Here is a 14,268-nt window from a genome sequence, read left to right as displayed (position 1 = left end):
CCACTCTCTTCCTCGTAGACCTTCTTGGCTTTGAATGCCACGGAGAGGGACTTTTTTGGCTTTGCTGCAAAGGTGGCAAGTTTTATTTGGGCTACTTTCTCACTGTCTGTTTTTCTTGCTGCAGCCAGTGCCTCCAGTCCTCTTTCACAAGCGCTCGCCAAGTCTGCAGATGCAGCTTTGTGGCCTGTTGAGATGTTCATCAGCTCCTGTTCTTCACATATGAATGGATTGATCATCTGGTTGTTGATGACATCTGTTATTTTCCTTACACTTTCTGCCTCCTTTGCACCTTGGCTGTTAAAGTCCTCATGGTGTTTGGTGTCATCCACATCCAGGTGTGCCATAGCCTTTGTCTGCTCTGACATGGCTGTCAGAACTGGAAGAGCTTTCAAGTATTTCTCCATGGCTGCTGACTGCTGACTGATGCCAGTGAAGAGTTTTGTCTTGGCATCACAGTTATAGGTTTTCTCAAGTGCCATGTCTGTCCAGACACCACTGAACCGTCCTTCTGTTTGATGTACAGTGAACTTCCCATACTTGAATTCCCTATGGATGTTTGGAGCCAGTGTAGGCAGGCTTCTCATTGCTTCTAGGTAGTGGGGCAGGCAGGATACATACTTGTAGTGACCAGCAGTTACAAGATATGGTAACATCTTTTCTACTTCAGCCAAGTGTTCCTCCCACAGACCTGCACGCTCAGCATGGATGAACCGTTTCAGAATCATCACCATATCCATGTACATTAGCCATAACTTTGTGGTAGGTGAGGTACATGCTTCATCAAACTCAGCCATAAAACATGACAGCTTTTTCAGTTGGTCAGTTGCATCAGCACACGCAGAAGATGCCTTCTCTACAGCCTCTTCTGACAGGGCATCTATGAGTAGCTGGACATTGTTGGCGAGCACACACATGTACTCCAGGTCCTTCTCTTCAATGACCAACCATCTGGCAAATGCTTCCCAGTGTAGGGCAAACATGGCTGCATACACCATAGTGTGGGCATGCAGCATTGCAAAGTAGTCTTTCCCACTGACGATCTTGTTTGCTGTTCCACGGAGACAGACATCAGCTTCGACCATGATGTCTTCGATTCCAGTGGACTGCATCAAATGCCCAATGGCTCCAAGGAAATTCTGAGCAATGTGGAAGCCACCCATGCGCAAGATAAGTTTGGCATACTTCTCTTGGTTCTTCTTTTGCTGACTCAGAAGCACCTCATAGATTGCTTGGTCACATGTGATGATGGCATACTCTTGGCCATGTTTTCAAGACACATCCATGCAGTACTGAACTGACTGTTCAACCACATCTGGGTTTGTTGGTGACATCTGGGTTTGTTGGTGACCCCTGCAACTGATCACAGTTGCAGGGGTGGCATCTGGGATGAGAAATGCCTGGAATGAACTCCATGTTGGAGCAGCGCAGCTTGGTTTCAGGTCCTCCAAGAATACAGTAGGGCAGCTATGCACCAAATGCCACAGGATGCTCAGGTGATCACGATGTTCTGCTAGACACACAGATAGCTTAGGCTCTGTTTCAACTCCAACCAGGGAGCGACTCCTTTGACGATCTTTTAGACTGAGGTGGCTTTCCTTGGTTTGAAAAGGCTGAGAAGATTCCAGGGATGATTGGCGGGTTTTCAGCAGAGGTAATGTGACGGAGAGCTAAGACGAAGACAAGGGCCAACAACGCCACCTGGGGAATTGCGCCCCAGGAAATAATGTCTCTTTAAAACCAGAATTAAGGACTTGAAGTTTAGCCAGGCAAACCGATTCGCTACTGAAAAAGGACAGAGACGTGGTTCAAAAATATAAATACTTTGTTTAATTAATCAAAACAAGAAAGGACCGGAATTGGAGCTGCTAAGGAAATCAAGAAAAAAACGATTAAAACCAACATGAAGTCATTGAATCTTTATTACAAATAATTTGTAAAAAGGATCTTTTAATACAATTAAGAAAATGTAAAAAACCCACTATAAAATACCAAAAAATGCCCAGCCTACACAAATAATGGTAACCAAACTAGAAAACTAGGCTGAGGCCAAGTGTCGAAGGCAGACTAACTGAGGAGTGCCCAGGGGTGCTACCAATACTCACCTTCCGTGCAGCACAGCAAACCCACAGCAAACCTCACAAGCAGACTGGTGAACTCTCCACACATGTCCCGGTGCGCCTACTCACACACGCACACACATGCAGGGACCTCACCACAAGTGCCTAGCCTCCCACAAGATGACACTCAGACCGCTGACGGGAATAACTAACAAAATAAGTCAAATAGGTCAACAACAAAAACCCAAACTAAAGAAGGGTCAACCCAGTTAGTAATCAAAAGAAACTAAGGCAAAACAGCAGCAGGAGAACCACCTCTAGCAGGGAACCTTGACACCAGGAAATACTCCTGATAACCAGCACAACAGTGGCAGCAAACACTAGAGGTTCCACGCTAGAAGTTCAGGAACTGCAGCACCAACTACCAGACACATACGAGGCCGAGGAAGAGAGAAGGCAAAAAAAGGATTGCACAGGTGGTCACAGGTGGCTTAGATAACCTGGCCCTGATGAGGAGATTGGCTGAGGGAGGAGTCAGGCCTGGAGCTGCATTCACAACCACTCAACCTACCAATGAAGCATTCCCCACCACAGTAAACTAACCATTGGTGTGGAGTCTTCATCTGGATTCTTGTACTGGAATATGCCGTGTGTTGTGCCATGCAGTGTCCGTCCATCCTTTGTGTACTCTTGGAAGTCAAGGTTATCAAATGCAAACTGTGTGAATCGTCCAACCTTGAGGTTCGTTGGTATGAAGGCACCATCCTTAGTTGCCTGCTCTTCAACTGATTTTGCCATTGTTGTAATATACAGTTCAATCGGAAAGTATTCACACTCCTTCACTTTCCCCACATTTTGTTATGTTACAGCCTTATTCCAAAATGGATTAAATTCCTTTTTTTTCTCTCATCGATCTACACACAATACCCCAGAGTGACAAAGTGAAAAAGGTTTTGTAGAAATTTTTGCAAATTTATTAAAAATAAAAAACTGAAATATTGCATGTACATAAGTATTCACACCCTTTGCTATGACACCCAAAATTGAGCTCAGGTTCATCCTGTTTCCACTGATCATCCTTGAGATGTTTCTACATCTTGATTGGAGTCCACCTATAGTAAATTCAATTGATGGGACATGATTTGGAAAGGCACACACCTGTCTATATAAGGTCCCACTGTTGACAGTGCAGGTCAGAGCAGAAACCAAGCCATAAAGTCAAAGGGATTGTCTGTGGACCTCCGAGACATGTATTGAGGCACAGATCTGGGGAAGGGTACAAAAAAATTCTATAGCTTTAAAGATACCGAAGAGCAAAGTGGTCTCCATCATTCCTAAATGGAAGAAGTTTGGATCCACCAGGACTCTTCCTGGAGCTGGCTGCCCAGCCAAACTGAGCAATCGGGGGAGAAGGGCCTTGGTCAGGGAGGTGACCAAGAACCCGATGGTCACTCTGACAGAGCTCCAGCATTCCTCTGTGGAGATGGGAGAACCTTCCAGAAGGACAACCATCTCTGCAGCACTCCACCAATCAGGCCTTTATGGTAGAGTGGCCAGACGGAAGCCTCTGCTCAGTAAAAGGCACATGACAGCCCGCTTGGAGTTTGCCAGAAAGCACCTAAAGGACTGTCAGACCATGAGAAACAAGATTCTCTGGTCTGATGAAACCAAGATTGAACTCTTTGGCCTGAATGCCAAACGTCACGTCTGGAGGAAACCAGGCACCTCTCATCACCTTACTAATACCATCCCTACAGTGAAGCATGGTGGTGGCAGCATCATGCTGTGGGAATGTTTTTCAGCGGCAGGAACTGGGAGACTAGTCAGGATCGAGGGAAAGATGAATGGAGCAAAGTACAGAGAGATCCTTGATGAAAACCTGCTCCAGAGTGCTCAGGACCTCAGACTGGGGCGAAGCTTTACCTTTCAACACAACAACGACCCTAAGCACACAGCCAAGACAACGAAGGAGTGGCTTCGGGACAAGTCTGTGAATGTCCCTGAGTGGCCCAGCCAGAGCCCAGACTTGAACCCCATTGAACATCTCTGGAAAGACCTGAAAATAGCTGAGCAGCGATGCTCCCCATCTAACCTTACAGAGCTCGAGAGGATCTGCAGAGAAGAATGGGAGAATTACCCCAAATATAGGTGTGCCAAGCTTGTAGCTTCATACCCAAGAAGACTTGAGGCTGTAATCGCTGCCAAGGGTGCCTCAACCAAGTACTGAGTAAAGAGTGTGAATACTTACATACATGCAATATTTCAGTTTTTTATTTTTAATAAATTTGCAAAAATTTCTACAAAACCTTTTTCGCTTTGTCATTATGGGGTATTGTGTGTAGATTGATGAGGAAAAAAAAGGAATTTAATCCATTTTGGAATAAGGCTGTAACATAACAAAATGTGGGGAAAGTGAAGGGGTGTGAAACTTTCCGGATGCACTGTATCTCTTTGCTTCTTGGTAGTTAATGCTGTTCCCAAATCTATTTAGGAGTGACACAGTCGACTTGCCTCTGGTTTCCTTGAGGATGTGCAAAGCTGTTCCAATGTGTTTTGGTGTAAGGATCTTGACAACTGCTTGGCAGACATCCTGGGCAAGGTTGAGAACTCATTCTTGCTGCTTAGGACTGACTTTCACTCGACCGTCCTCACCTAACTCTGGGGATGCATCTGTTATCATCCATGCCAGGTGGTTATACAGGTTACAGCTCACTCTTCGGGATGTCTCCAGGTATGATATCTCTAGCTGCAGTGCCGGGTCTTCAGTCATACTTCCAGGCATCTGGTGACTTCCACTGTCTGGAGCTGTTCTGGCTTCTCTTGCCACCTTCAGTGCCTGCTCCTCTGCCTTACATTGATCCTGGAGCTCCTTCTGTATTCTCTTTGCAGTGTTGTAGGAAGCGACTATGGTGTCATCAGGTGTCAACTCATCATCACTTTCTTCTTCATACTCTGCCTCTTCAGCTGTCTCCTTAAGTTCCTTCAACTTGGAGAGCATGCAGCCAACATTCATTTCTGCTGAGCAAATCAGGCTAGAACATCCTTTCTGTGGCACAAGCATTATTTTACAATTGCCACCTACTTCATAGTGCCTTTTAAGGCGAGCTATCAAGGACTGAGATCTGTATGATTGTGAACTCCATGGCTTTCCAAGCATTTATGGAATTCATCCCTCAAAGCTGTAACGAAGAATATGGCACTCTCTCTGAAAAGGGGCTCATCTATCCGAGATATGAGTTGGTTCAGTACAGCATCATATGGAGTGGTGGCAGTACTAGTCTTTTCTTGTGCACGAAGATGCTTTGTCAGGTAGATGTTCATGCATTCCTTGTGGTACCGGAAGTCATCAGCAATCATGTCAGTACACTTGTTTCCATCAGGACCACGAATCTTGTGTAGCATATCTTCATCTTCAAGTTTGTTTGCTTTTTCCCATACTGCATTCGGTCTGTCATAAGTGGCGATCAAAATGAGGGATCTATCCCCCTTGGTTGTGCAAGCTCTTCCACAAATGAAGCACTCTTCCTTGCGTTTGATGGGCTGTGGCATTGACATCCGTGTTTTGTTAGTAGGCCTACTGCTGTCTGGCTCAGGGTTAAGTTCTGCTTCAAATTAAGTGCCTTCTTGCTTTTCAACTTTTTTCTTCCTCTGGTCAACAGTTTTACAATTTGTGTACTTCGCACGACATTGTGTGTGCCACATAGGATTCCTCCCCAGAAAGTCACATTGAGGTTCCAGCTAATTCTCAAGTCTGAATGAGACATTGTCCTTTCTGCTGGTTACAGCATATAGGAGGGAAGGATAGCCTTGATCCGTCAGTTTCTGAAGAGGACCAGCATTACTGTCTGTTTTCTGACATATTAAGCAAGCAGTATAGTTGGTACTGGGCCGCTTTCTCTTCAGCTGCTTGGTTGAGAACTCAGGCTCCATCCTTCATTCTTCTCCAATTCACATCACTCCTCTCCTGTTCTCTCCTCTCCACTCTTATCCTCTCCTGTTCAATTCACTCCTCTCCTCTCTCCTCCTCTCATTTCGCCTCCACTCTTCTCCACTCTTCTCCTCTCTTGTTTAATCCACTCCTGTCCTCTTCACTGTCCTCTTCTCTCCTTTCCTCTTCTCTCCTCTCCACTCCTATCTGCTCCTGTTCCATCCACTCCTCTCCCCTTCTCCTCTCCTGTTCAATCCACTCCTGTCCTCTTCACTCTCCTCTAGTCTCCTCTCCAATACACTCCGCTTCTCTTCACACTCCTCCTCTTCACTGTTCTCTCCTATCCTCTCCACTCTTCTCCTCTTCAATCTACTCCTCTCCACTCTTCTCCTTTTCACTCTCCTCTCCCCTCCTCTTCTCTCCTATACAATCAACTCCTCTCCATTCCTCTCCTCTCCACTGTTCTCTCCTGTTCAATCCAATCCTCTCCTTTTACCTCCACTCTTCTCCTCTCTTGTTCAATCCACCCCTGTCCTCTTCACTCTTCTCTCATCTCCACTCTTCTCCTCTCCTCTTCAATCCACTCCTCTCCTCTCCAGTCTTCTCTCCTCTCCACTCCTCTTTAATGTCCTCTCTACTCGTCTCCAATCCTCTGCTGACTTCTCCTCTCGCTATCTTTTCCTCCACAGCAACTCCAATAAGATCAGAACCAAATCTGTAAATGGGAAATATTGTGCATTCAGGTGAAAGAAATCTAGATGTTTGACACTACTAGCTACGTAACTAGCTGTTGACAAATCCACTCTCTCTGTAGACCGTACAGTACTATATATATAAAAACAAACTACGCATAATAAATAGTTTGTTTACAGCTTACAGAACATTTGTATTTTTCAGTACTGTGATATCCAATATAGCTACATTTCATTTTTGTGTGGCCATTCATGCCACAAGCTACAATTTTTCTAAACCTAAACGTGACAACTGGCCATGTAGCTAATTGCTAACGGTAGCTAACGTTTAGGGCAGCCTATATTTATCCTTACTAGCCTACTATCTGTCTGACATGAAAAACACTTCAGCTAATTACCATTACAATATCCATAATTACCATTCCCTTCCCCAAACGCTGGGACAGACCTATTCACAAAACGCACTGTCACTAGTCGCTTAGCAGAGAAACTGATGAGCAGCTTTGAAGCCCGTTGGTAACCGTTGGTTGCTTGTTCCAAACTCATTCAAATCACTAAGATCGTGTGTGTGTGTGTGTGTGTGTGTGTGTGTGTGTGTGTGTGTGTGTGTGTGTGTGTGTGTGTGTGTGTGTGTGTGTGTGTGTGTGTGTGTGTGTGTGGGCCATGATGCTAAATATCCAGTATGTCTTTCGGGATTTGGAGAGTAGCCCAAAATGCTATTGAGGTTCTGAGCCTGTTGATCGCCAACTAGCAGTAAAATCATGACAGAACCAATGACTTGGGTTGGATTTGTATAATGTTTTCTGTGGAAGGAGTATACTGTTTGGAGAAAAGAATGGCATATTGACTGATGTCATAAGTCGAGGCCATAGTTGATTGCCAATGAAGTAAAGATGAAAATATTGAAAAAAAGTGAAAAACGCCTCATTTTTTTGGATTTCATTGATCCCAAATCATGAAGAAATGTATTTTAACAGTTATTTTTTCAGTGGATGTTGTCACCACATGTGTTCTGGGATGCATTTATTGACAGCCTACCCAACCCACTGAGGATTTGGAGAAAAAAATAATTTTCCCATTTTCCTGTCAAAACATGAAGGGTACATACACTAAAATGGCCACACATTTTTTTTCGCGATGTTTCCGGCAGAGCAGACCCTTCAATTATTGGACCTTGGTGTCCAAGTTAACAGAAAAAACACAAACAGAAAGTACGGCAGACCATGTCAGGTTCAACCCATTTTATTGAGCTTTTGAGCCTGTGGATCCCTGACTATTGATAAGAAGTTTCAAAACGTGAGACATAACAGGGAGCCAACTTCTCACAATTTTAGAGATGTCTCATTCGGTAAAATTAAATCTGAATGCAATATCCTTGTTGCTGAGCCCTAATCGGGGTTTCATCGGGATAGCCAATAGATGGTCCTCCAGGGTCAGAGAGCCACGCACAACCTCTACACTGGCTTTAACTGTTTGGAGCAACCACTCAGAAATGACTCTGGTCAGACCTGAGAAAAACAGAACCTGTGCTGCTTTGCATTTGATAGAGCTAAAGGAAACCTGTGTGTTCCTGGGTGTTGCTTTTAGTTGTTCATTCTCGGCTTTGAGTTTGTTGATGTCCACACGCAGGTTGTCACATTCGGTAGAAAGTTGGCTGTACTTCTGTTTGAGGTCATCGTGGAAAGCCTTTGGGACCGTGGTTTCTGAAAAAGAGATTAGATATAAAGATAAATAGAAATTTCACAGTCCTATTTTTCATATCTGGGAAACAGCTACACTCGGGGTGATCATTCAGACTGTGCCAAACAGAATCATGGCCAAATACTTTTTCACAACAAATATATAAACAACAACCTGATTAATAATCCTGGTAGTGACTGTCCTACTGTACAATAGTTAAGATGTTAGAAGGTCTTACCAGTGCAAGGACCAGCACCAGGCTCCATTCAGCAATCATTTGGGGAGAGGGAAGCGTGTGTGGATTCTGATGCAGCCTCATCAACAACTTCTGTGGACTGATGTCCATTGTCTGGCCGTCTGTGCAGGGTTCCATCCCTTCTTCTTTGTCTCTCGTATGTAATACGCACAGAAGAGAGCAAGCAGTTAGTACAAAACAGTTAATTTACTCAGTTGACCACAGGTTTATCACATCCTCAACTCAAGTCAGTGGAAATCACATAGCACGCCTCAAAGGGCTTCATGAGATAATGTAGACATAACAGAAACTATCTGGCCTAACAGATAATCATGACAAAAATATAGCTACATTAAATTACTCACCATTTCCTCTCTGCACTTCGAGTCATGCTATGTCGAGTCATGCTGGCTGATCACAGTGAACAACCGATCACAAGGAAGTGACCATGTTTACCTCTCATGTTTTGCATCGCCTTTGCTGGACTGGGTTGAGTAGGAGAAGACAGACGGGACAAAGTCAGGGCTGTCGAAGTCCTCAGATGCCTCTCCTGTACAAATAAAGTGTAATTCCAGTAACTTACAGTAATATTAACACACCAAAACAGGTCATTGGCCTACCATTACAACGTTAACAGTTACTAGAAACACAACTTTAGCAAAACTGAACCAAGGTACGTAAGCTTCTAAGCTAGCTCAGCTCAAACTTGAACATAATTACTCTGTTGCTTGCAAACATTGTTAGTTATATATGCACAAGACTCAATAATTACATTATTTAACGCTTGTTGTTCTAAGTTAAAACGAGCGATGTAACATTATGGCTGATTAGCCTGTTAGCTGAGGCCTAACGTTAACTTACCTGTTATGAAGTAATCACTGCAAATGCGGGCATTTTTAATTAGTTCCTCGCTCCAGTCGCTTCTTCTGATTGCTTGCAACCAAAGACGTCTCCGGTTAGCCTTACAAGGGGTGTGAGTTGACAGAATTCGGTAAAACTTGACCGTTTCGTTTTGTTTATTCAAAACAATTCTGGCAACCGACTGCACAACACATGATGATGCCGTCCGCTTCCTTACTGCAGCCGACATGCGCAGTAGAACCTGCGTGACGTCAGAGTGACGTAGACTGATAATTCCTCTATAGAGCTCCAGTAGTTGACGTCACGCAATAGTTGAACTCAAAACACTGCCATTTTGGCAGGAAATTGGGCCTATTGCTGGGCAAATGACTGCTAGCTGTTGTGTTTACGTATTAATACTTGAAATTAGACCATTACAATATTCACTGAATTGAATCAAAACGAACGACAAACGCATACTCGCATTTCAACACTTTACTGAGTGAATTCTACAACATTTCCGGGTATGACATCACTCCTTATGGGTACCCACAGGTGTTAAATCCAAACGCAATATATGACATCCCTTTTTTCCTTGAAAATCAACAGACATCTTACAAACCTGTGTGATAATTGAGTACTGTAATTACTTTGCATCCAGACATCTTACAAAGGAGGCCTACAAAGGAGCTGATTGTGGACTTCAGGAGGTCTAGAAGCTGCAGCCACTCCCCCATACACATCAATGGGGTGGAAGTGGAGTATGTTTCCAGCTTTAAATTCCTTGGAGTCCACATCAGCAAGGACCTTTCGTGGACATTAAACACCCAGGCCCTTGTGAAAAAGGCCCAACAACACCTGCATTTCCTGAGGAGGCTGAGGAGCGCCCGTCTACCCCCCAAGATTCTCAACAACTTCTACCACTGCACCATAGAGAGCATCCTGACCATCTGCATCTCAGTGTGGTACGGCAACTGCACCTCAGTAGACCAGAAAGCTCTGCAGCGGGTCGTCAAGGTGGCCCAGCATATCACCGGTACCCAGCTCCCAGCCATAAAAGACATTTATCACAAACACTGCCTTCGAAGGGGTCTGAGCATCAGCAGAGATCCCACCCACCTCAACCATGGACTGTTCTCCCCCCTGCACTCTGGGAGGCGCTACAGGAGCCTCAGAGCCCGCACTACCAGGCTCAAAAACAGCTTCTTTCCCCTAGCTGTTGCCCACCTGAACCTGGCCACCCACTGAATGTCTGTAGATATTTTTTAATATTTTGTACTCCAGCTCTTTTTTAACTTATTTTTAGCTTTGGTCTTCATGTGTGTATATCTTATATTGTGTTTGCTGTGTTTGTCTGTGTCTGTCTTGCACTGATTGGTGAAGCCACAACCCTCATTTCATTTTTAACATGTGCCTGCACATTGCTTTTAATGACAATAAAAAATCGAATTGAATTGAATCTTGAAAACCTGCCTGACAATAAAACTAAAAAGTCCTCAATCCTCACATCACCCGTGTGCTAAAGCCAGTGCTCGTGCATGTAGGACACGAGGTAGCACAATATGTGTCCCACGGAGGATCAAATATCCCACTATGCACAGTTCATTCGCTATGGCTGCATATGCTCTGCAGTTCTCAAACCGCCCATTTGTGATTGCCTTTCGTACCTTGATCAGCTCTGGGTCGGTCGCAGAGGCCTCCTCCACTTCTCTAGTCATGAGTGCCTTTGGCATGGTGCTGACAGCGACAAACATCACGTACTCGTTCGAGCCATGATTGTGTCTCTCACATTGTGCTGTCTCACCCAGCAATCATGACAGTGGGTCTGCGATATTTTGCTTTATTTTGGCCTCTACTGCCCCCCTGAGGTTGAATGGTATGCGCCTAAGAGGCTGGGCGACAGGCTTCATGTCTGGGTTGATGTGTAAGCTAACCTGCTTGGAGTTCAGTTTTCCAACCACTTGGAATAGCTTTGGATACTGCTGTACAAGTGACTGTTTTATGTTCAGTACAGCTGCAGCATCGACTCCTATTTTCAAAACTCCCAGTCTCATGGCTGTCTCCTGCCCTAGCAATGCCTCTCCCATGCCATTAACCACAACCAACTGCAATATCACACGAGAATGCACCTTTAACAGATAGTGGTTGGCTAGCACCATAAGAGAGCAGCTTCATCTCTGTCTTGAGAATGTATGATGACACTTTATACATTGTGATTTTAGTCTCTCCCATGTGGTTTCACCCATCACATTACTGGTCGCCCCCGAATCAACTAATATCTGCAGGTTTACCCCCCCCCCCCCACAGAAAAGGTAAGTCTCTCAGTTGTGTTATTCTCTTTAACAACGAATGCTTAGTCACCTTGTTCCTCACCATTACTCACACGTTGTTTTGCACCTTTAAGCTTGATGCGACATACTGCTGAATAGTGGTCCTTTCCGTTGCACTTATGACATGTCTGTCCGCGTCCACATCTGTAACACTTCCTTTCATTTTGATCGCTTTTGGTCATTGGCTTCCCTCTGGAATGTTTCACGTGTCTCCCTCCTTTTTGTGCAACATGATGGACAGTCTCTGTTTCCGCCTTCCTCGCGCCCGACATGGCTGACAGCTGTTCCTCCACCTTCTCGCACTGTGAGGCTAGCTGCAGTGTGCGGGCGAGTGTTAAACCTGCTGGCCCTCCCTCCAACAGTTTCCTTCTCACTGTAATATTCTCTAGAATATAATAGCCCGTTTGGCTATAAGTTTGATGTGATACAAGCACTCCTATTGGCTGTTAAGTTAGCTGCAAGCTGATTGGTCCATCTGACGCATGAGGATGCAAGGGAACCACATAATCGTCAGTCTATGTTTAGCACTCAGATGAGTCACTACTGCGGAGCTAGCTACTGTATGACTGTAACCATCACCGTTGAAATAAAGACACTGAACTGTAAAGTCGTCGTCGGATTCCTCCAAACTGACAGAAAGTCAGACATGGTGTCAGAGTGAAAGCGTGAAAAGGAGAAGAAAGAAGAAACAGAAAAGTCATAATGGACGTCGCTGGAGTTCCTGCATCCCGCATGGACTGGGGAGCTAGCAGTCTGCCCGAAGCATGGCGCAAGTTTCAACTGCACGTCGAGTTCATGTTTTCTGGACCTTTAAAGAGGAAATCGGAGGAAGAAAAATGCAGCTACCTACTGATTTGGGTAGGAGAAAATGGACGGGACATTTACAATACATGAACGCTCTCAGGGAAGTTGCTGGAAACATACTACGGTCGTTTCGAACGGTATGTAAAACCCAAAGCAAACGTGATCTTCGCGCGCTATAAGTTCCATGGAAGGGCACAGGCAGCTCGCGAGCCTTTCGAACAGTTTGTGACTGATTTGAGACTGCTTGTGAAGGACTGTAATTATAGAGAGAGTGAAAAGGAGATCAGAGACCGTATCGTTTTCGGAGTTCATTCACCGAGAGTGAGAGAGAAACTACTGAACATCGGTTCCGAGCTAACATTGGAAAAAGCAATAGACGTTGCTAGGTCTCATGAACTATCACAAGCACAGCTCAAAACCATTGCTAGCACCAGCACGGGCACGCGCGAACAGGCTGTGCATGCAATCGGTCGGGATGCAACAAAGAAGAAGCATTGGAAAACGCGCGAGGACGACACAAAATGGCGCGCAGCGTCAGACAATGCCTCATGGAGAGAGGGAGACAGCAGCCGCAGTAAAGGATGCAAATACTGCGGGAACAAGATTCACAGTGGAAACGAAACCTGCCCAGCAAAAGGCAAGCGATGCAAAAGCTGAAGCAAATGGAACCATTTCGCTCAAGTGTGTCTCTCCAGACCAGGAAAAGGCGTACACACTGTGGAGGAAAATGAGTCTGACAGATGCTCAGACAATGAAGAACTGTTCATCGACGCACTGACACAAGGTAAAGACAGTAAAAATACGGATCAAGTTTTCGCTGATATGCAAGTAGGTCCAAACAAAAACACAGTCAGTTTTAAAGTAGACACTGGGTCCTCAGCTAATGTCATTCCCCCACAAGTTTTCAGAAGACTGGGAATACAGAGTGCATTGCAGCCCTCCACTCGCCCACTATATGGCTATGGGGGTGAGCGGTTCGTCATTCAAGGTAAATGTGACCTGAAATGCCAGTACAAAGGCACCCAGTCAATGTTGAAGCTCTATGTTGTTGACACACAGGCACCACCTGTGCTAGGATTAAAAGCATGCCTAGACTTTGGACTGATCAAGCTCATACTGTCTGTATCCAACACACCCGAGGTATCACTCATTGAGGAGTACTCAGATGTTTTCAAAGGAATAGGACTGTTTCCTGGTGAATGCATAATCCACGTTGACCCATATGTAACACCTCTGGTCCACCCACCGAGGCGCGTTCCAGTAGCCTTACGCGATCGTCTCAAAGAGGAGCTACAGAACATGGAGAAGCAACAGATTATTGTGAAAGTCACCGAACCGACTGAATGGGTCAACTCAATGGTGGCAGCAGAAAAGCCACGCACAGGAAAGCTCAGAGTGTGCCTCGACCCGAAGGACCTGAACAAGGCTGTGAAACGACCTCATTATCCTCTACCTACCCTCGACGACATCACCTCCAAACTGGCAGGAGCCTGCTATTTCAGTGTCATGGATGCTCGCTCAGGGTACTGGGCGATAAAACTCGCAGAAGAGTCGTCCAAGTTGACAACATTCAACATGGTGTTCGGAAGATACCGTTTCCTTCGTCTACCTTTTGGGTTGATCTCCGCCCAGGACGAGTTTCAACGGAAGGTTGATGAGACCTATGAAGGTCTACATGGAGTCACAGCCATAGTGGATGATG

This window comes from Lampris incognitus, chromosome 18, assembly GCF_029633865.1.
Source record: "Lampris incognitus isolate fLamInc1 chromosome 18, fLamInc1.hap2, whole genome shotgun sequence".
NCBI classification, from domain to species: domain Eukaryota; kingdom Metazoa; phylum Chordata; class Actinopteri; order Lampriformes; family Lampridae; genus Lampris; species Lampris incognitus.
Note: the sequence above shows the minus strand (reverse complement) of the source record.